This window comes from Zophobas morio, unplaced genomic scaffold, assembly GCF_036711695.1.
Source record: "Zophobas morio isolate AGI-343-1 ecotype UQ-CSIRO unplaced genomic scaffold, CSIRO_AGI_Zmor_V1 ptg000022l, whole genome shotgun sequence".
In the NCBI taxonomy this organism is placed as follows: domain Eukaryota; kingdom Metazoa; phylum Arthropoda; class Insecta; order Coleoptera; family Tenebrionidae; genus Zophobas; species Zophobas morio.
The window spans coordinates 8,721,200-8,746,124 of NW_026972127.1; the positions used below are offsets into that span (position 1 = coordinate 8,721,200).

At 31.2% G+C, this 24,925-nt stretch overlaps 1 protein-coding gene across 3 annotated transcripts in view; it reads right to left on the bottom strand.

The window, feature by feature from the left end:
- LOC135133531 (trissin receptor-like) overlaps positions 1 to 24,925 on the bottom strand; it is a 263,813-nt gene that overhangs the window by 165,381 nt on the left and 73,507 nt on the right. The gene's annotated exons all lie outside the window — the stretch shown is intronic.

Here is a 24,925-nt window from a genome sequence, read left to right on the forward strand (position 1 = left end):
TCGCACGTCGATGCTTAAATAACATGATAATATCCCAACAAGAGCCGGCTATCGGAAATCTGACCAAACAACCGGCGATTATTTAGGGTTTCGCTAAAAATCTTACAACAAATCTGCCTCAAATGTTTGTGCTCGCTCGTATTTTCCAGCCGACAGAACAAATTTAAAAATTAGTTTCACTCTGAATTTTGACGATTTGCAGGTGCCAGTTCTCGTGTTATATACACAAAGATAGAGCTCCAGAAACGTACAAAAAATAAATTTCCCTGTAGTGTTGCATAATGGTGAGTATAAATAGATGTCTTGTGGGCTGTATCGTGTTTGCAGCTCGGGGGTTGTGGGTTGATATCACTCGATGAGCCAATAGTTTAAGACAAATTAAGACGAATGATTCTACCAGATATTGGACAGGATGGTGGATGTTGAAATTTGGTGAGACTAGCTCATGCGAATAATATGGAGCTTATGTCGATAGGTAATCGATAAACAGCCCCAGCTGAGCGATTTTTTATTTCTAATATTTGCTAGTGCCATTAGCGGTTTAGCTTCCCACATTTGGTTATGTTGCAACTTTTTTACTCGTTGCTTTTAAAGTTTTTGTTTTCTGACGATTGTCGTAGTTAAAAAATTGGTCGACGGTAGCTGTCCCGAAAAATTATAACTTTTGATTTTGCGAATTTTATTTTACATAATAACCCCTAGAGGTTAAAATAAATATGTGTATGTAATGTTTAAGTAAAGGTACGCCATTAAATTTTCGATAAAATCGAGTGAGTCGTGTCTTGAATCTTGATTTAATCAATAAAATAACGAAACAGTTTAATAAAAGCATTTATAAGTCAGGGGTGGCTGGTGCCAGAGGGCACAAGTGTACGTGCAAAATAGTAATTTTCAATATTAAAAAAAATATCCGGAAATTCGTATCATAACTATGAAAACTAATTTCTTTATCTGGCTCCATTTGTATCAAATGTATCAAAACTTACATGTACAGATGTTGTAAGCGGAGACCGAGACCAAATCATGACTCTAGTCGCTATGTTTGGCTGGAATCGGGTCTTGTTTGAACAGTCACGCTTGCAAAAATTCAGTTTTAAATAAAAATAATGGATTCAGTCGAATATTTAATACAAAGTCGTCCTCCGTCTTATGACAATAAAATTGTAGTGAAAAATTTAGGCAGAGCTATATTATATAGCGACATAACACGTTTGATAAATTTCTGTGGATGTGCGGTTGTCAAAAATATAACAAATTATTCATTTAGTGGATTACAATTTTCGTGGGAATACGGATATTCGGAAATAACTAGACTATTTTAACAATATTCGGACACATAACGCAAAGGTCAACAAAAATCGCCATATATTATTAAATAACAAAAACAGGAGATTAGATTTGATTTATAAACAAAATTACATTCTAGTGATAGAGTGGAAGAGAGAATAAAATAAAAACTTTAAGATTATTGTGTATGCATTAATGTGACTTGTATTTTTATAAATTCTTGGATTCTGTGAAAAAATTAGACGTTTCAACTTCCTATCAAGATGTAAAATTTTTACAGAAGGCAAAAAGGTATGTGGTAATAACAGTCTGGTTTATATCTTCATATTTAAATCATTAATCAAATTGTCTCCCTCCATTTCAAAAGATCACGAGCCGCCACTGTTATAAATACTAATAATTTAAGACAAATAGCTATAACGCTTGTTGAGATTGAACACATGCGAGTGAAACAGAGAAACTAAACTAAACGACATTTTCTACGAAATGCAATAACCAGATCACAATACGATGGTCTAGACATTTTATTACTTTTTATTTTGATTTTCGATGTTGTAATTCACATTTGGTTAATTATAACTTGTCTAGGACTAGGGTAGGCAAACAATTTACCAATATAAAATTGATTTTGGCAAGTGCCGTATCTTTTAAGAAAAAAAAGGCGGGTGGGCGGGGCTACTATTTGCCAAGATAGAAGACTGACATACTTGCCAAATTGCATACCCTCTAAGAAAATAAAGGGCGGTTGGGCGGGGCTAGTTCTTCCTAAGATACGACTGATTTTGGCAAATGACACCCTCGAAGAAAATAAAGGGCGGGTGGGTGGGGTTAGCACTTGTAAAGATAAGATTGATTTTGGCAAATGATATACCCCTTAAGAAAATAGTAGGGGTAGGCGGAGCTTGTTTTTGTTAAGATAAAACTGCTTAAAGTGTACATTAAAATAGTTTCAGCTGTACAGAGCTTTCTATTTTTGAAATAATGATACGATGTTGCCACGTTATTTAAATTTTCTTGAAATTTTTAGCATTGCAGGAGCTAAAGTACGATATTATAATAAAGTACTTTGGCAAGGACCACAGAAAATTGCAGAAGGATTATTTTCAAGATCTATTCTATAATATTTTATGTACCGAGTGCTAAGCTGTATTTTTCAAATGCATGCCTATATTTGATTTTTTCAAATAGAATATCCTGTATTTTCAAACTATATCTTTGAGTTTTTTACTCTTAAACACACTTATAAAATGAAAATGCAACACTCTGTATATTGGCATTTCATTTAAGTGATACCATAGAATATTGAATGAATACTTACAATTTTTGAACCGACAAGTAAAAATTATGAGATAAGTGATTTAAGCGAAACCAAAAAAAAAATAAGAAAAAGTTTCGAAATTTTGAAATCATTAAGAACATTTTCGAATCAGTCAAAAACTATGTCAACTTTTAAAACAATTAATAGAATTTTGACTTAAACTATGACTAAATTTTGAATTAATTAACTAACATAACTTTTGAAATCGATCAAAATTAAAGCTAATTACGTCAAAACTCCTTATATAGTCGAAATTACGAATTAAGAAATTGAAATTATAGTAAATTAAATCGAAATTTTTACATATTCTACCCATTGTAAATCAAAATAAGTCAAAATTTCGCTATATCACGAACCTTCGAATTCATGAGTCGAAAATTGTGTTCTATGAAGTCAGAATTACAAGATGAGCAATTTGTAATTAATAAGCCAGAAATTATGTAAAATTTCTTCAGAGTGACTAAGAATTAATGAATAAAACAACTTATTAAGACAAAAATTGATTTCACTGTATATGTCAAGGTGAGTCATTATAAACTCGCATTCCTCGATATATGTCTCATCATTAGAAAAAAAGTTGTACGGTTTTTTAGTGGCCATGAACGTCCAGACAGACTCCTTAGCTTACGGTCAATAAGTAGAAATGGCCTTTCAATAATAACTTCAAGTGTTTATGTTTATAATGTCACGAAGAATGTCACGTAGAAAAATGAATTTGATTTGAAGCGGATTAAAATTATTAATTAAACCACAATCGAACAAAATATTCTGAATATTACTAAATAAAACGTGCGTATTGTCATATTTTCGAGAAATTTTACTAAATTTATTTTATCCAAGGAAAAAGGGGGGTAGGTTAGACAGATATACTTTGATTAAAAGTTTACTATCTTTGCGAAAACCTTGAAACGTCTGAAAGATTTCAAAGCTTTCGTTTTTTGCATTTCCTGATTTGACTCATTCAATATCTTTTCTGAATCGCCCTTTATATGAAACTCTAAAAATATAAAGTTAATGATAAACCACAAGTACAGGGTTTTATAAAAAGGGTGTAGTTTTTCATGGATTTCAAAAATCCCGCTTCACTGAAATTATGACTTACACTTGTCATTAGTGTCATTTGTAACCTGTCATTTAAAGTCATCGTTTTTATTGTTGTTGTGCATTTATGCAACCAGTTTTACAGATGGGTGTGGGATTTGGGGTACATCCTTGGGCATTTGGTAAAGTCTAAAACTGAGAGGCGGCACGTTTTCATAATCTACATCGACCCTATAATCATTTATAGAAACCCTATATAAGACTCATATGTTGCACATTTTCGATAGGATCTACTTCGTAAAATTTTGAGATGATGTCAGCAATTTTTTGGGGTGGGATAAACAGATATATTTTAGTTAAGTATTTACCTTGCTTATCATAACTTGAACTAACTCTTTCATTATTTTTTTTGTGTCACCCTATAGTTATAAACAATTCTAACAAATATCAATCTTTTCATACGTTGCATATTTTGCAAAATCGGATTTATTCGACAAAATTTTGAGGTGACGTCAGTTTTTTGAGGGGGATAAGCAAATAAATCTTAATTAAAAATTTACCAAACTTATGATAACTTTAAAACATCCTCAAGATTTCAAAGCCTTCGGTTTTGCAGATTCAAAATTAAATAGCAAATTGTTGTTGTATAAATTTGATTTTTTTCCAAAAATTTGGGCGGATTTATAAACTAGACGTATAGGATGGGTGAGACTTTGTTTTCTGAATATGTGCAGTTTTCTTTTAACAACACGGACCCTTAAAATTATATACATATACAGAAAACTTGATAAATTAAGCCCCACCCACCCGCCCTTCTTAATTGTGACGAATTTTTCATTTGTTGCAAAATATTTTATTTGATCCTTTAAAAAGATTATTAAAGAATTTCGGGGCTTCTGGGGGGGGGGGGTTACAGTTTGAGGTTAGAATTATGTCCAGTTGCGTCAGCAGTGTTGCCAGATCTACCGATTTGCTCGACAAATTTACAAAAGTCAAGTTGTGAATACTAAAATTTTTCTTGTTGTCTAGTTTTTTCCTTCTTTCGAACTCCAATAATATTTATCCCTTATTTTTCTAAAATAGTCTATTTTCTACAATATGATGCCTCAAACATATGGACTTTGCAATTAAGCTCCGCCCCACGATGTCATAACGAATAAAAAATTCATTACAAGTGATATTGGGCGGGTGGGTGGGGCTTAATTTTTGATTTTTGTTTTCTTAATGTGTGCAGTTTTTTTTTCAGTAACACGATACTTAAAACGTGTGTCAATTTTAAATGATTGTGACACAGTTTTCGAAGCCACAAGTGTCTATTTTAAATTATTATGGCACAAATTCGGGGGTCCAAATGCTTTAAGTATCGTGTTGTTGAAAGAAAAGTATCTACATATTAGGAAAAAGAAGCTCTGATTAATTAAGCACCTATAGGACTGTATTACTTTATACAATATAAAACCCATTTATTGTGTGCAATTTTGAGGTGACGTCATCACACTATTGGTGGGGGTGATTAGATGGTTAGCGTTTTACCATCTACATGATATTCGCAATAATTATAATAATAATAATTTATTGTCCAACAGAACAAAGAACTCTAATTATAGGACAATATAATAAAATAATAAGCTAAAATAAACCAACAACAAACCTAATATGTAACCTAAACAGTACCGGTTAACACCGAAATAACATACTAAATAAAATAAATTCTACATAAAAATTCCATGAAAACCTAATTAACACCAAAATGTTCATGTTTTGCTATTTTAATATCGGCCACCTTACAGTTAAATAGAGGATGGTCCAAATAAAACGGAACAGATATAATGCATTTTTCATATAAGCAAGTACAACGTCTACGGTCCCGTCTGTTTCGTTTTATTTGGGCCACCCTGTATATCTACACCACATTCTTTAAAAACCAATGCACAAATTATATGCCTTGAAAATAATGAGTTTAAATTAATCAGCAGTATAGACCCCGAGTCAGAGATATAACTTAACTTCGACGACATTCAGCCAAGTACGATTCCAAAACCTTGACATTGGATAAATTATGGAATAAAATTTACTCTGTCAAAAGCTTTGGAGTAAACAACATAAATAACATCCAATTGACCTCTGATGTCTAGTGTTTCGGAGAGCCTGTGACATACAGGTGAGGTTAAGCTACTTAGTGATGTCCTGTGGATCACAGTCTTTAAAAACATGTACTTATTTTAGCTTTTTTCTAGGCTGTAGGAAATTTCGTGTTACTTAAAATTAAATTAAAAATAAACCTATTCAAAATGCACATACAAAATTTGTCAACAATCGGTCCAGTAGTTTGCATATTATCTGTCTAACAAAAATCGTCACGGACGGCGGATAGGCAGACAGACAGACGGGAGACTCATTTTTTCGTACTTTAGGGGTCATGACCATCGAGAAAAGTAACCAGCTGAAGTAAAAAGACAATGATTGTCTTTATTATTTAGTATTGGGGCAAATTGCGTATCTTAAGTAGCTAAAATAGCCAATTAAAATGGACAAATCGCCTTGCATTTGAGGAACAAAAAGTTTTCTTTACTGACTACCGTGCTTTTAAGATTTGCTTTGTAAATGTTCCAGGAATACAATAGGAAAGTTTTTATTTGAATCCTTATTGTCCTTTCTGGAATGTAAACAGTGGAACTTTTTAACTACCCCAGGGAACAAAATTCCATTAAGTCTTCTATTTCTTTCTTTTAGTCTTAATTCAATAAACTTAGAAATCATGCGGAATCAGATAACCCACGTGAAAAATTATTTTTATTCCAGTGAATCAGCCCTAATGTGCTGTTTATATTATCTCGAGAAATATTGTGTATCTCGTGGACGTTATAAAGCGAAGTTGCGCCAAAAAAGGGTCGTTACAATTTGAGCACGACACTTGTTAACGCGTCCAAATTAAACTTTCGTGTTTGAATGTGTAATTTTACGACTTTGGGAGAAAATGAACTTCAGAAGCCCGGTCTCACGCTAATAATAAAAATCGCATAATTTGTCTATTAATATTCATTTTATTAAGCAAACGTTCTTTTATAATTCTTATCTGGCTAATAAACCTAGTGAAAATAAATACACTATTTGAATCCGCACACCCGTAAAACTTTATTGCGTTTCCTTTGGAAAAAAAGCCCCTATAAATCATTATTATATAAAAATTATAAAATGTTATCTAAATATTTACGCGGCGTGAAATCTGCCATTTTTCCGAAAGCACGCAAAACTCATTTGTATGCAATTTAAAAACGCGCTTTACCGGCCCAGAATTAATTAAAAAAATTATTTTAATAATGGTCATGACGCGGCGTGATGAATGGGCAATTACCCATCCGAACTAGCGCATGAAAATTTTGTGCGCAATTGTTATCTGATAAGCGCGACGCAGATTAATTCGATAAACAAATTAGCTTAACACTACTGTTGGCCGTGTAAATATGTTTACGAGGACCGATTTCCTTTTATCGGTACATACTTGTGTTACATCTGTCGCCAAATAACAGCACAGTTTTTGTTTTAGCGGTGATCCATCAAATGGATCTCTTTGTGGTAACTCATCAAGCTTTTTTCGCGAGGAGATGCATTTGCTTATCGCCGCCTCGGGATTTATTAAAGCTATTATAATTTCCGAATTAATTTTTTATCGGAATAATGCTAATCGAAAAATCGCAAATTGAATTTTGATGTAAGTACTGGGATTATTAGTTTCTTTTGTCGCATTTCTTGAAATTTGGCGAAGGTTGGGAACAATATTACTTTATTTAAAGTTTCTGAACTGTAAGTAGGTCGAATAATTTATTGTGTAGTGTCGGATAGTCGGACTTAACAGGAAAAGTTTGTAAATTGCACTTCTATGCCGTATAGATGTCGCAAACTTTGTAAAGATATGCAGGCTACAGCTTGGGTATTGCATCTGAAGTTGTTATTGATGAGAATGCGAATCCCGCAGACTTGACATTCTTGATTAATTCGAGTCAAAACCAGACCGTTTTAATTCTATTCATTATTATACTTATATTTCAAGCGTTTATTCATGCGAAAAAGAAGTGAACAAATAGTGTGGAACAGCTAAATTAATTACAATTAAGGTATCTTCGGTTGGCACTTTAATTAATTTTTACTTCCCAGGCGTTGGCTAATTTCACGTTTTCTCTCTACTCCTAGAGTGTGAACAAGTAGGTCTCCCGTTTCCGACTGTCTGTTATCTCTTTGTCTGCCGCTCTCTGTCTATCTGATTGTTTTATTATGTTAAACTGTGAAAAACAAGCTCTAGAAGAATTCTAAAATTAGTAGTGTGGAAACACATGTATAGGATATTTGATTTCTTACACTGTTACTGGTATTACTGATCTATATTTGTTTCAATGTATAAAAGTTATTAGAAATAACAGTTCGCAAAATCTTTTTTTCTAATTTTTTTAAAGACGCGGAATTTATTGGACTGTACGTCACTCCTATCGAAATAACCTTCGACCAATATTTTTGACCATATTTTATTACAAGTATATGTATATTATTAACATTTGTTGGAGTAAAAAACAACAAATTAAAGACACACTTTCGATTCGTTCCAGTTAGATAATGAGTTACATTATCGTATTAGGATAATAATGTCGGATTACTTCACTCGTTTAACTTATCCTACCCAAATGAGAGGGATAAGTTGGATTATCACACATTATTACAGCAGCAAAAATAAGTGTGTTCATTAGTAAATTGTTTTTTGGTACCAAAGATTTATGTATCGAAAAATTGAAAAGTGGATAAGTCAAAAAATTTCAAAAATCGAAAAACCGAAGTGTCGAGAGATCGAAAATCCGAAAAATTGAAAAATGAAATAATTTAAAAATCCGGAAAATTGAAAAGTTCGAGAAATTGGAAAGTCGAGAATTCAAAAAATTGAAAAGTTGGAAAATCGAAAATTTATAAATCTAAAAATTGAAGAATCGAAAAACCTAAAACCGAGAACTCGAAAGTTCCAAAGAGCGAGAAGTCGAAGCTTTAAAAAATGTAAATTTTAACAAATCGAAAAATTGAAAAATCCTAAAACTGAAATGTCGAAAAATCTAAAAATTGAAAAATCGGGAAATTGAACAATTGAATAGCCGAAACGTTGAAGTCACGATAATCCAAAAAAATCAAAAAACTGATAAATCAGGAAATTGAACAATTCAAGCAATTGAAAAATACAAAAATCGAACTGAAAAATTTAGAAATCCTAGAATTAAAATACCCAAAATTGAAGAAAAAAATCGAAAAATGGAAACGTCAGAAAATGGAAAAATTTGAAATTTAAAAAAATTCAAAAATGGAGAAATTAAAAATCCCTGAATCCAAATGTGGAAAAATTTAGAAAGTCCAGGAGTTCAACAATGGAGAAATCGAAAAATCTAAAAATTGAAAATCAGGAAACTGAACAGTCGAATAATAATTGAAAAACCTAAAACTGAGAACTCGAAAAATCGAAAGACTGAGAACTCGAAGCACCAAAATATTGAAAAGTCTAAAATTTAAAAATTCGAAAAATTGAAAAATTAAATAGCTGAACTGAGAAATTGAGCAATCCTAAAAATAATATATCGAAAACTCAAGAATCGAAAAATCGAGAAATCGAAAACTTAGAAATGCCAAACGTTAAGAAATTGTAAAATCGAAAAATTGAACAATCGGAAAATTGAAAAATCCTAAAACTGAAATATTGAAACATTGAGTAACAGAAAATTTAAATTCGAGAAACTGAAAAATCGAAGAAATAATAAAATTAAACATCGAGAAATCTAAATATGAAAAAGTTGGAAAATCGAAAAGTCGAGAAGTTGAAGCATCAAAAAATTGAAAAACCTAAAATTTAAAAATTCCAAAAATTGAAAAATAGAAAAGTCGAACTGAAAAATCGAAAAATCGTAAAATTAAAATATCGAAAATTGGAAACTCGAAATGTCGGAAAATGGAAACATCGAAAAAATCGAACAATTGACAAATTTAAAATGGAAAAATGTGAAATTTAAAAAGCTCAAAAAATTGAAAAATCAAAAAATCAGAAATCGAAAAATTCAAAATTTAAAAAAGCGAAAAAGTGAAAAATTTGTGAACCGAAATATCGAAAAATTTAGAAATTCCAGGAGTTTAACAATGGAGAAATCGAGAAATCTAAAAATTGAAAATCAGGTAATTGAGCAATCGAATAACAATTGAAAAATCAAAAAATCTAAAACTGAGAACTCAAAAAATCGAAAGATCGAGAACTCGAAGCCGCAAAAAATTCAAAAATTCAAAAGTTGAGCTGAGAAATTGAGAAATCGTGAAATTAAAATATCGAAAAATTCAAGAATCGAAAAATCAAGAAATGGAAACATTAATGAAACATCGTGACACTGAAAAATCGAGAAACCGAGAAATGGGAATATCAAAATCGAAAAATTAAACAATCGAAAAGTTAAAAAATCCCAAAACTGAAATATTGAAAAGTTGAGTAATCGAAAATTTGAAAATCGCGAAATTGAAAAATTGAAAAGTCCAGAAATTGGAAAATTCCCAAAATTGAAATGTTGAAAAACTGAAAAATCGAAAACTTGACAAATCGAAACGTCGATGAATTTTAGACATCGTAAAAGCGAAATGTCGAGAAATGGAAAATTTGAAAAATTGTAATACGAAACAATGTAAAAATCGATAAAATGCAACATCAAAAAGTTGAAAAATCGAAACATTGAAAAATTGGAAAAAATAAAAATCGAAAAACTAAAAAATCAAAATCCGAGTAAGAGGAAAATTGAAAAACTGAAACATCGTGAAATTGAAACATGAAAAGATTGAGAAATTGAAACACGAAAAGATCAAAATATCGAAAAGCTGAGAAGTTGAACAAAAGAGAAATCGAAAAATTAAAAAATCGAGAAACTGGACAATCGATTAATTTCGATAATTGAAGAAAAATAAAACACTGAAAACCGAACAATCTAAAACTGAGAACTCGAAACGTAGAAAGATCGAGAAGTCGAAACATCAAAAAATTGAAAAATTTAAAATTAAATAAACTTGAAAAATAGAAAAATTGAGAAATGGAAACATGAAAAGATTGTTAAATCGAAACATGAAAAGATCGAGAAATCGAAAAGTCGAAAAATTGAAAAATCTGGAAGTTGAACAATCGCATAATCTCGATAATTCGAAAAAAATAAAAAAATTGAAAAACGGAAAGCCCTAAAACCGAGAAATCGAAAAATTGAATGATCGACAAGTACAAGCTTTAAAAGATTGAAGGTCTAAAATTTGAAAAATTGAAAAATAAAAATGTAGAAAAACTGGAAAACTGATGAGAAATCGTAAAATTAAAATATCGAAAATTGATAGAATCCAACAACGAGAAATCGAAACATCAGTGAAAAGTCGAGAAATCGAGAAATAGGAATATCAAAAAATCAAAAATAAAAGTTTAAATATCACGCAATCGAAAATTAAGAAAAAAATTCTCAAAACCCAAATATTGAAAAGTTGAGTAGTCGAAAATTTGAAAATCGAGAAATTGAAAAACCGACATGTCGGAATATAGAAAATTAAAAAAATCGAAATATGAAACAATGTAAAAATCAAAAAATCGTAAAATCTAAAATTTAAAAATTCAAAAGAATTGAAAAATAGAGAAGTCGAAGTACTGAAAAATTGAGAAATCGTAAACTTAAAGTATCGAAAATTGAAGACTCGAAAAATCGAGAAATGTAAAACTGATAAAATCAAAAAACTGAAAAATATTAAATTAAAAAAAATCGAAATATTGAAAATCCAAAAATCGAAATATCGCAAAATTGATAAATTGATAAAGCGATAAATCGAAAAATTGAAAAATCGAGAAACTAAAACATCGAAAAGTCCAGAAATCGAAAATTTAGAAACGCCAAAATTTAAGAAATTGAAAAATCGAAAAATTGAACAAACGGAAAATTGCAAAAACGTCGAGAAAACATGAAAGTAGCCCGATGGACTCGATTACAATACTTTCTTAGCTTACACTCGGGAAATAAAAAGAGCATCTTCCTTATGTGAATAAAAAATAATTTTAAGAGGGACTTAAACACATTTAAAGTTTGTCGGTTATTAAAAAATCAAAATACCAACATCAACTTCGCTGGACTGATTATTATCATTTGTAAAACAATTTTATTTAATTTATAATATCCCATACAAAGTAAAAAATATAGAAAATACAGTGTAAGAAAAAACAGTAACCCTATTGAGCTAATCAGCCATTACCCTGTGTTCCTCTTATACTGTTATAAAATATTATTATCCAATCACAAGAACAGGAACGTTTTCAAATTGTTGCAAGAAAACATGAAAGTAGATATTTACGGGATGGGCGCTACTGAGTTAGTTCTCTATGTAAATTACTCTTATTTAACCATTATTTTGCATGGAGACGCAAAGAATAAAATTTATTGTGGATTTTACCGCAGCAGCACCAGGTTTTCGCTGGCTCCTAATTGATAAACACCACAGTTAATTTTCTTAATAGAACTGTTCTGTTCTTCTTTAATCAAGCTAAGAAATTACGTTTGCTCCAGACTACTGAACAACTGCGCGTAGTTTTAAAACACTAGACTTTTAATAACATGATTCTGTTTGGGTTGCGACATTTGTAAAATAGTTATTTCTTTCACTGAAACCGTTTCCGGAGCATTGTACTTCACACGTCAAACAACGAATTATCATGTTGATGTGATTATAGAACTCGGCTTGCGCCTCGTTGTAAGTAAATAATATCATCCCACATTTGTAATCTGAGTAAGCATTATTAAAGCAAATGGTATTAAATACAAATCATGTAAGTAATATACGTATTTACCTGAATAGTGCAACTAATATATTGATTGTTTGTAGCACCTGCTGGATCATGTGTCTTGTGCCACGTGGGATTTGGTATATTCCAAACGGCATACAGTACATTATTATTGCATATATATTGCTGCCTGTGTCTGCAGCTGCCGCTTCATAAATAATCAGGAAAAGTTGCTCTCTTATACAGTTTTTTTAATCTCACCACTGACCTGGTTTCAAGAATTTAAAACTTCCAAATAACCAAGCGTTTCGATTATTTTTCTGAATCAATCGTACATCTCAAAAGTGAACAGAATAAATTGTCGCATACATGCATCTAGAAGAAACGCTAGCGTGTAATAAGACAATTTATCATTTTTTTCTAGTTTAAAAGAGACTTTTTCGTGAATAGACGTTCAAACAACCTCAACATCCGCAGCTGTCGAGTGCAATAAAAATTGCATTGTTATTGCTAAAGTAGCAAGCGTACAGATAAGGCCAACATTTCTGCAAACGGTTATTACAACTGTTATCTAGTTTCATGTGACTACCCATGTTATTAAAAGTCTTGCGTTTTAAAACTACGGACAACTTTTATTAGTACGGCAAATGTAATCTCTTAGCTTGAGTAAAGAAGAACCGACAGGTTTTATTAAGAAAATTAACTGTGGTGTTTATCAATTAAAGACCAACAGAAAACTGTAAACTCCACAATAAATTTCGTTGCTTGCATAAGAAGCAATAGCAAAATGAAGACATGTCATATTTACATAGAAAACTAATTTAGTTTTGCACCATAAACTATTAATATTGATTAAACTAGATTTACATAAAAAATAAAGCTTTATAATCTGTGAGAATTTTATAATATGACTGTATGTGGTTTTTCTGAATACCACTTTCCGAAGTTATTTAGACGGAACTTCCTCCCCTTTATTTAAATTTCTTTCATAATCTGAGATTATGCCATTAATTTACCGAAGAAGTTGATAATTAATATTTTGTAACCCTTAAATTAAACAGGAATTTCTAATAAGTCCGCTATAAAACTTACTGTAAATATTTGCGTCTAATTCTACTTTTATTTAATTTTAATCCAACTCAGTTAAATTATCCAATTGTTGCTTTTATTTTGAAAAAACAATTCAAGTAAATTAGCTTTAAAATTAATTAAATTGCCGGTTCGTGCTAGCATGAAATGCGTTTTTAAACATTTCGCAGAAGTTTAAAAATTTATTCAATTTTAAAACAATTGTGCAGCAAAAACCGCGTGGAATAATTGCCACACAAAACAGATTATTGTCCGATCATCGTACGCTTGCATGCCAGAATTTGGAATTTGTGGCGAATGTGCACCACTTAATTACCACAGCATTGTTACAGTGGCTTTGTAGGTTCAACTATGGCCAAGTTCAGACTTAATAACTCCTATTTACTGAAGTTGTTTAGCAATTAATAATTAACACTACTGACGTCACGATGGAGGCCCGCCCATGTTCCAACCACAACAAAGAAAGAAAGATATTTTAATATTTAGGTCACTCGAGCAACGTACACAGTGTGGACGATTTCTTACGTTACGTTACATACTCGTATATGTATAGAAAGTTGGTGGCTAATTAGTTAGTTATACATTAATTGCAAAAAAAACATCAACTAGGTGTTGATTCTAAACGTATTAATTAAGCTTAACACAAGTAAGGAGCAACTTTGAGCTAACTATTCAGTAAATTGTATAATGAATTGCGTTATTTTGGCGAGGAAAACCACGTGTCTCCACGTGCTGCGTAGTCTTGCGGACGAATTTTAAAATAAAATAAGGAAGTTGAGATGTAACTGCAATGTATAAAAAATAAACATTTTTCGGGTTGCTTGTTTTCAGTTCGATTTGCTAGTTTTATTATTTTTTTTATGGTTACATTGACTACCGGTCGGTTTTTCGGAATTTTATACAAATTTTATGAAATTATTTTTAACTTCAATAATTTTTCAAATTAAAAATATGAATTTTGAAAAACTAAAAATATGGCAGTTATTTTCGTTATTGCTTCCCCGGCATGAGCTACTTAAGTATAGTAATCGAGTCCATCGGGCGAATTGGTACTTTCATATATTCTCGACGTTCCATGACCCCTAGAATACGACAAAAGTGGTCTCCCGTTTCCGGTTCTCTGTAGTCTGTTAATCCGAAATAACCTTTCGATCATTTTTTTTTAAATTTTTTTGTTTCTTTTTTGTGACCTTGTTTGACTCCCTTCTTTTAGTTGGGTTTTTGGCCACCATTTTTAGTCACTTATACCGTATATTATATTATATTGTGACCGTTTTTGACATTGTGACATTGGCGACATTTTTTTGTGACTTCTTTGTCGCATTTTTTAGTTTTTTGTCACCTTTTAGTGCTCATATTTTCTATAGATATTTTCTCGCGTTTTTTTGGCTTTATTGGTGTCTTTTTTGAAACTTTTTGTGGTCGCCTATTTCTATGACCTTTCTAGTTTTTGTCAATTTCTAGTGGTCACCTTTTTTGTAAACTTTTTGTGGCGTTTCATTGTCTTTCTTTATGTCTTCTTTTTGAGATTTTTTGTATCCTTTTTTTGTTATCTTATTTTTTATAGACATTTTTGTCACGTTTTTTGATTTTCTTATGGCCTTTTTTTGTCATTTTTTGTGTTCGCCTTTTTCTTGTCTCCCTTTTTTTTGACTTCCTTCTTCTTGTCGCATTTTTTTTGACAAGTTTTTGTCCTCTTTTTGCTCATTTTTTCTCGTGGCTTTTTTTTACTCATTTCTTTAAATTTTTTTCTGTTCTCGCCTTATTTGTCGCTTTTTTATATTTTTTGTGATTTTTCTTTTTTTATGATTCTTTCGCTTTTTTGTAGCCTTTTCTGTGGATTTTTTTTTAATTATTTTTTTGGCTTTTTCGTCGCCTCTTTTTGCGTTCCCTTTTTTTAGTGTATTTTTTTAAGCTCCATTTCTAGTTATGTACTAATTGTTGTCTTTTTTTGCATTATTTTGTGATATTTTTTGACTCCCTTGACATTTTGGTGACATTTTTTGTCGCTTGTTATTAGTTTTTTGTTACTTTTAATGCTCGCGTTTTCTATAGAATTTTTGGCGCGTTTTTTAGCCCGTTTTCATTAGTGTTTTTTTACAATTTTTGTGGTCGCCTTTTTTGTGACCTTTTTAGTTTTCTCTCAATTTTTACTAGTCGCCTTTTTCGCAAAGTATATGTGGCGTTTTTTTTCATTTTTATCACCTTGTTTTTTGAGATTTTTGTGTCTGCTTTTTTTGTAATCTTTTCTCATCATTGTTATTAGTTTTTGTCACCTTTTAAGGTCGCCTTTTTTGGGTAGGCTTCTTTCTCTTGTTTTTTTGATTCCCTTCTTTTTTGTTTTATTTTTGATATGTGCTTGGTCCCCCTTATTACTCACGTCGTGGCCTTTTAATTATGCACTTTTTGATGAATTTTTTGTCCTCCATTTTCGTCTTCTTTACCGCCCGTGGGATATTTAGTCTTTTTTTCTTACTTTTTTTCGCTTTTTATAGTCGTTTTTTTTAAGTTTTTTATCATTGTTTGTAGACGATTCTTTTAGTAACATTTTTGTGGACTTTTTTGTTCCGCTTTTTTGGCGTTTTTTCTGTGTCCATCATTTTTTTTGTCCTTTTTTTGTAGCTTTTTTTGTAGCATTTTTTTGTAACCTTTTTTTGTCGCCTCATTTGATTTTCTTCTTTCAGTAGCATTTTGTTTCACACTTCTTTGGCTACATTTTTTAGCAATTTTTTACTGGATTTTTCCCTCGAGTTTTGTGTTTTTTTTTGTCTTGTATTTTGGCATTTTTTGTCGCCTTTCTTGTAGGCGTTTTGCACGTTCTTATTTATCTTTTTTCGAAGATTTTTTTCCTTTCCTCAAGCTTTTTTTGTTTTTTTTTTCTTTTTTGTGGTCGTCTTTTTGTGGCCTTTCTTTTTGCGTTTTTTTTTTTTGGTGTTTTAAGTATTATCGCTTTTTTTTGTCACTTTTCGTCGCGGTCTTTGTTTTAATGAAATTTTTTGTTCTCCGTTTCCGCGTTTTTTTTTCGTCTTTTTTTTTAATTTTTGTTGTTTTTTTGACTTTTTTCGCTTCTTCTAGTCGTTTTTTTTGTGTTTTTTTTGTCACCTTTTGTAGTCCTCCTTTTTTTAATGCATATTTTGCAGAAATTTTTGTTCACATCTTTCTCTTGTTTTTTTGATTCCCTTCTTTTTTGGTTTATTTTTAATATGTTCTTGATCCCCCTTATTACTCACGTCGTGGCCTTTTAATTATGCACTTTTTAATGATTTTTTTGTCCTCCGTTTTCGTCTTCTTTACCGCCCGTTGAATATTTGGTCTTTTTTTACTTTTTTTCGTCGGTTTTTTGAAGTTTTTTTATCATCGTTTGTAGTCGATTCTTTTAGTAACATTTTTGTGTACTTTTTTGTTCCGCTTTTTTGGCGTTTTTTCTGTGTCCACCATTTTTTTTTTTGTAGTCTTTTTTGTAGCATTTTTTTGTAACCTTTTTTTGTCGCCTCATTTGATTTTCTTCTTTTAGTACCATTTTTGTCACACATTTTTGGACACATTTTTAGTTTTTTTTAGTGGCTTTTCCCTCGATTTTTGTGTTTTTTTTGTCCTGTATTTTTTGGCATCTTATGTCGCCTTTCTTGTGGGCGTTTGGCCCATTCTTAATAATTATCTTTTTCGTAGATTTTTTTTAACCTTCCTTTTCTGAAACTTTTTCTTTGTTTTTTGTCTTTTTTTGTGGTCGTCTTTTTGTGGTTTTTCTTGTTGCGTTTTTTTTGGCATTTTAAATATTATCGCTTTTTTTGTCACATTTTGTCGTGGTCTTTGTTCTTAATGAATTTTTTTGTTCTCCGTTTTCGCGCTTTTGTCGCCTTTCTTTTGGACTTTTTGTTGTTATTTCTGTGGCTTTTTTGCTTCTTGTAGTCGCTTTTTTTTTTGGCTTTTTTTTGTCACCTTTTGTGGTCCTCCTTTTTTTGATTGCATATTTTGTAAAATTTCTTGTTCCGTTTTTTTGTCGTTTTCTTTTTGTAGTCACCGCTTTTTTGTTGTTTTCTTTGTCCAGTTTTTGTAGCGTTTTTTTGTAACCTTTTCTGTCGCCCCTTTTAGTTGCTTTATTTTAGCTGCATTTTTGTCGCACTTTTTTGGTTACCCTTTTTAGTAATTTTTTAGTGGGTTTTCCTCGTTTTTTGTGTTTCTTTTGTCCCCTATTTTGGCATTTTTTGTCACCTTCTTGTGGACCTTTTGTTCATTATTAATTATCTTTTTTGTTGAATTTTTGTAACCTTCCTTTTCTCAAGTTTTTTTTGTTTCTTTTTTTGCTTTTTTGTGGTCTTTCTTCTTGCGGTTTTGTTTGGTGTTTTATCATTCTTTTTTGTCACTTTTACTTGTGGTCTTATTTTGTGGACTTTTTTGTAGTCACTTTTAATTTTGTTGTTTCCTTTGTACTTTTTTTGTTGCCTTTTTTTGTGTACTTTTTTGTAGCATTTTCTTGCCGCCTCCCTTCTTTTAGTCACATTCTTGTCACACTTTTTTGAGTACTTTTTTTTTGGTTACTTTTCGTCGTGGCTTTTCTCTGGTTTTTATGTATTTGTGTTCTCTATTTTCGAATTTTTTGTAGTCTTTTTTGTGGACCTTTTACCCGTTTTTAATTGTCTGCTGTTGAATTTTTGTAACTTTCCTTATTTGGACTTATTTGTTTTTTTTTTGTCTGTTTTTGTAGTTGTTTTTTGTGGTCTTTCTTGTCAAGTTTTGTTTTTTGTGTTTTGTTAATTTCCTCTTTTTTGTCAGTTTTTGTAGTCCTTTTTTGGCCCCTTTTTTTACTCTTTATTTATGTATTTATTTATTTATTTATTTATTTATTTATTTAATTAAAATTGTGGGCAGGGGGCAAAACTCTTTTATTGTTATTATTATTATTTTAGGACCCACCACTGACCTGGAAATGACCCGAATTCAGGCAAGACTCGTATGGTATTAACCTCTAATCTCATCCCATCCCCAAGAGCCTAACGTAACTACTCTGATCTACTGGTGCTAACGTATTCTGACTGACATGACCGGATTATTAAAAAAACTTACTAACAATATGACATGTTCCTAACAAAACAGGTTTATTATTATTATTAGTGGACTTTTTCTTTTTTGCCCACTTTTTATAGTCGTTCTTTTCTTCCTTTTTAGTCGTTTCCTTGACCTGGCTAAATAAAATTTATCACAAGATTTTATTTTGAAAAAGTCACTTAAAATAGTGTCATAGAATTCTTCTTTACTTATGGTTTAACAATCTACACCATTTTTTTTTAACTTTAAAGGTAATCATAAAAAAGAAATTCTCAGAATTAAATTTTGTAATAAGTGATCTAAAAAACCGAACTTGCTTGATTATCCTTCAGGGACGAAAAAAGTTCTGTCCAAATAATGTTTTCGACTAATTTTTTTCATCGCACTGAGTCACCGGTGTCGTATATCCATCACAAAAACTGATGTGTAGCTTGAGGGCAATAATACAGCCCATAAAGTAAAATAATAAACATGAGTATATCCCGACATAAAACAAGATAACTCTAAAGAGCATATTAAGCCATCTGTTATTTCCATTTATTAACAGAAAAAACGAACAAATATTTTTTTCTAACAATAGTTTACGCTCCAGAGGAAAATCGAACTATTAATTCAGCACGTGATTTACATTGTCTAGTTTTGTCTTATATCTTGACGACTTGAACAACGAACTCACTCAACTTTAACAGGAAATGAAGTAAAACAATGGCATCGTAATTACATTAAATTACTTCCTGAAACCCCGCTGTGATAAATTTGCATAACAATATATTCAATTCCCACATAACTACAAAGATCTATAAAAAAATGAGCAGTAAATTGTGATAAGAACAAAGCGTAGCGTAGCTGTCATAACTAAATCAATCATCTAGCGAGTACCTATTGTACAGGGTGTCTCGAACTTAAAATCTTCATTTAAAAAATTATATTAGATAATATAGATTAAATCCGGAATTAGAAATGTTTTCGTGTAAACAGATACAAAGTGAACCATTTGATCTAACTAACTAACTAACGCATTGTTGGAACTGCATTAATTAACTGACTTCGTTTAAACGGTAAAAGACGACAAGATAATTGAACCTCCGGGGTGTACATTACGCAGTACGCCTAGTTTTTCCATCAAAGGTAAATACCTACTAGCAAAAATAACTATAAAATCGATGAATATATATAAAATAAAAAATGAAAAAAATCGTACACTGAAATGGCACTTAATTAACCTAGTGACAACACAGCAGAAACTTATTTTATCCCTTTTGTGTCATTTTTTAGTCACATAATTAACCGGTGAAAACACTACACTATTTTACAGGGGCTAATTGCTTCGGTTTTACAGACAAAATCGAACCTTTACAGCCTGCTTTAAACCGCAACGTAATATTTTATCGTGGTTCCTAAATCAGCGAAGATTCCAATTCCGATGTGACGTAAAACGCTCACGTAACTACATCGTTTTTCGAAAATTTCATTAAAAAGCAGAAATGAACCGTGACAGCGGATAAAATTGGCGGCCACAGTTACAACGAAATAAATAAGAGCGAAACAGAGCACCCAAATAAGGGTTTACATGAATGGCAACTTCTCGCAACAAACCAAACGCAAGAAACCGCCACTTTTTAATTAAAGCTCGCAATTTTTCAGTGGAACAAGGAAAATTTGTCGTTTCGGTTGAGTGCGGCGTTTGATTTGTCTTCTGATAATTGTGTTTAAGCTGTTTGTTTAATTTAGCAGTTGTGAGTCGTACTTGAAACTGTAAATAATCCGCGTTATTTGCTTAGGAGAAGAGCTTTTTCTCATTCATTTGCATTTAAAGGAGAGGAGAAAATGAAAGTGTCGGGACGATCGATTGGTCATTCTCGAGACGATGCAAAATTTCAAGACTTGTATAAGTTTCGTTAGAGTAGGAAATCCGCAGCGTCTCAAGTAATAAATTACTCGTCTGTCCTGCGGTAGTGTAAAACACGTTTTGAACAAGCTGGATAATTTACATTAGTGTGAAGTCAGGTATTCTGTGTACATTGTCTCTCCCCTTTTCTTCTGTTTAAAGAAATGCTTCGTGCTATTTCCGGAATATTTATTTACTGTGGACTAATAAAAACGTAATGAAAAGTCGATTTTTCGTGCTTTTGCTACGAGATCTATCACTGTTTATTATTTTAAAATCGTATTAAAACTATTTGGACGTTTCCGTTGACATCTGATTTTCCATAAATCAGGTCGAAATATGCATACAAATAATAACAAGAATTTTCGCTGCACTAAAATAATAACTAAATGAGATATTTTCGTTTTTTGTAAGGAATTACGTTTGATGCATGTTTTTATAAAGTTATCAAAATATACACATTTTGTAAATACTACTAGGGGTTATGTATTTTTAATCCTATTTCAAGTAACTTAATAAACACGATTTTGAGTTAGAACCTGGCACCAGACCTTTTAGATTTTCTTTTCACTTACCTGACTATTTCGATGTATAAATATGTGAAGTAATAAGTAAATGCAACATTGAAAACTGAGGTATTAAGTATAAACAAATTATTTCCCACTAATAATTACTAAGTAATTATTTCTAAAAAACGGGATAATTATTAATTAAGACTATTTCATTAAAAAACTATGCATATTTCAGCTGAACTTATCAAGATCGTAGTTTAATTTGCCCTCTAATTAAGAAATTTGACACGGCATTAAGTCCAACTAGATTAAATTTCCTCTCTAAATACTTAGACTACCGCTCTCAAGCTTAATGCATTTATAATTAAATTCTTGCAATTATGCAACGGATAATTTCTTCCTTAACCTCTGAAAGGATAAAGCGTTTAATAAAGTGCTAGTTGCATAAAAACTTGGCAAACCGAGCAATAAACTTAATTTGAAATTTTAATTGAACTGAAACTTAAGCTAGAGTTTTAATAGTGCTCAGATTTTATTTTACGAGTAAAGTGGCCAGCAATATGTACAAAAGTAATTTATTTTTAGTAGATTTTGCGAATTACTTTGTTACGCGGGAATGTGTTAGAGGTTTGTGTTTATTTGCCGCTATAACAATAACAGGTAAAGCACGAAGAAGGATAAAAGCGCTAGAGTGGAAAATAATAATAAACAAGTCAATATCTGAAAATATCCCCAATAATAATATTTTGGTGCTTGCTGAACAACCGTGGAGAGAAATCTGAAACCATGTTTTAAATTTTGACAAATAAATCAATATACTTAAAATGAGATAAATAATTTCTTACTGAGGGTTTTTCTAATTTTAAAAGCTAGAAATGAAGGTTTTATTTTTTAATTTCTCAGTCTAATTTTGGATATAGGGACTCCCACAGTCGTTTAACATGCATAATTGAAACCTTCGCTGAATTTTAGTGCCAACAGTAAAATAATTATCCATTTGATTATACAGACGAAGGAACTTTTTAAATTTGTAGTATGAGACGTTATTTACAATTCGTCGCAGGTTCTCTGTCGATAATCTAGTAAGAGCTTCTGCCTTCGACATTATAAATGTCATCTTTTAAAACTATTTGATTTGCATTTCTATAGAGCTTTTGAGACTCGGCTCAAACTACGACGTTGGAAACCAAGTCCTTTCGGAGCTGTAATTCCCACGTCTAGTACTTCAACTGCTCCTTCATGCGTTATCTTGCAAGAATTTCGTTGTCCTTCTAAATTCATCGTTTGGCATTAACACAATTTATTTGTGATCGAGAATCAATCTTCTCATAGGTGTTTTGTTTTAGCCAAATTCGCGCCAAAGTGTTTTGTATCAAACCATTTTTCATGAGCCGTTTGATTGATTTGCTTCTAGTCCGAGAGCAAAAAATTTTGGGGTCGAACGCTTTTCAATTAAAAAGGTTTCAGCAAAGCAAATTTTCTTGCAGGATTTCCTATTTTCTCGTTACAGTTTTCTATTTGTTTCATTATTAGAAAGTATGATTTTCATTCCATAGTTCAAATTGTGCACAATTTTTCCCTTTTCAATTTAATTTCAATGGTCAATATTTGCTTTTATAATTTTCATGTCAATGGTTAATTGTTTCACGTAGCTAATAAATTTAAATATTGATTATGTCCTGGATTCGTCACGTAAATTTTTAATTCTTATTTTAAAATATTTGGGTTTTAGGTTTAGGTAGCTGGGTTGAAAAATTATAGTTGTAATTAAATTAAACGAAGCTTCAGAGTGAAAGCAAAAAGGTAATTAGCAAAAAAGTAAAGCTTGTGTTGGCTTGAAAAACCTTTCTCAAGAGTCTTACGAAAAAGCAGACTTATAATTTTTATTTTATTGAAAAGTTAATTAACAAAAGCAGTAATCGCTTCAGAAGATTTTTTTTCTAGTTTTATATTTTCTGGCTTCGATGTTTCAGGAAAAGTTGAATTCCCAGTTTTGGATGTTTATCCGGTTTAGGGTTTCGTTCATACACGAAGTTTATTTGCAATTAAAAGCAAAACGTGTAAAAATTTTTCCAAGGAATGTGTTTCCAGGAAATAACTCGGAGCAACTTCCTGTGAGGAAGTAGAGAAAAGTTTCTCATAAAAATCGGAAAATTCTATGATTCGCTGTATTAATTTAATAAAGCAAAGTAATTAGCGTCTACACAATTTTTTGACGATTTTAACGCGACTTCTCAGATCAATGAGAGGTATTTAACAAGGGTGCTTTTAAATCGCATTGTTGTGTTTCCTGAAAGAAATAAAAAACAAAAACAAAGGAAGCGGATAATCTGAAAAAGTTGTCTTGTTTAAAGTTCTAAAAGCCAAGGAAGTAAATCTTAACGAGACTTCACCTACATACACGTTCAACTTCTGCTGATAATACTTGTGTTTTGTCTCATTGTTGATGTTATTTAACATTAATAATTTTTTTCTATCGTTCTTTAAATATCTATCACAATTTTGCTTTTGCCTACAAAGTTGTCTAGATTGAAATACGTTTTCTATTACAGACGCTTTGACACAGAGAAGATTTCTGCCCTCATTATACTGAGCTCTGTTCAATCTTTAAGCACAAACAAGTCATGCAAAATTTTTGTTACGAACAATGTTACTTTGTAATGTTGATTGGATGCTTTCAGCTATATTCTGGAGATGAATAAATAAATGTTAGTTAAAAGCACGATACGTCGGACTGGCAGAGGGTTGATGCAGAGTAAGGCATTAAACTAATTTAAAAAATTAGTAACCCTCTTACAGTGTAAACATAAGATCAAAGCTCCAAAGAAATCTAAAGCCCAACTGTCAACAAGACGGGCTCTTCAACGTCATTAGGTTGCTGAATTTTATTGCAGCCACTTCATGTTGTGATTCTAGAACGTAAATAGAGATTTTAATTATTTCTTCATTCAGCGCAGTCAGACGACAACAAAATTACAAAATTGGAACCTTGTCTGAATTTCTTCCGGGTTTGGTTCATTTGTCTATCTAATCTAGTTGAATTCAATATGAAAAGCTGTATTTGTTATCACTCGTAGAAATGAGTGACAGAAATTTATAACACCAGGTACTAAAACAATATTGTGCTTTCAATGATCGTAATCACTGAATCAACATTAGAAAAAAAAATCGCATTAAATTATTAAGTGCTTTTGTTCTAAATTAAAATTAAACAGATGTAAATTCTATGGAAAATCAAAATTAGCCTTTGTTTACCAAATTACGTTTATTTTTAGTGTTCACCCGTGAAGTGAATTTTGAAAACAACAAAAACTAATTTAATTTAATGAACTGAAATACAGGTATTTGAATGACAGCTATTGTGAGTATGAAATTAATTTTAGCCGAACAAATGCAACCTGTGTGCTTTTTATTAAGCTGATTTTATTTATTCAGTCACACATAATAAAAACACACGTTACGTTCAGAAATTAAATTATCATATGTACCCACTAGAAAATTAAGTTTTTTTGTTTTTAAAAACCAAAAACAGAAAAACTGAAGGATTTATATCTTTGTGGACAGAAATTAGGTACAAAAAACATCCCAACTTGTTGATTTTTCCCTTCTAACACGGGTCTACTGCGGATATTTTACACCGTAGAATAAATACACGAGAAGCTTTCAATTGTAGCTAAAAATGTTCCTTCGAACATTTTAGAACATCAAACTGCCGGGGGTAAAACACGTTTTTTCTCCTTTATTTGCCATCAAAGTCATAATTATGGCTTTTATTTAGTTACGCAAAAGTAAATTTTGTGGTAGCAACACAAATCCATTTTTATATCATTCTAAGTGTTAACTTTGAAATCAAAAAACACGAATATTTTCATTTTTGAGCAAAACAACTAAACACAGTCAGTTGGCGCGAGTTTCACTTGATTTATTATTCCCCGAGCTGT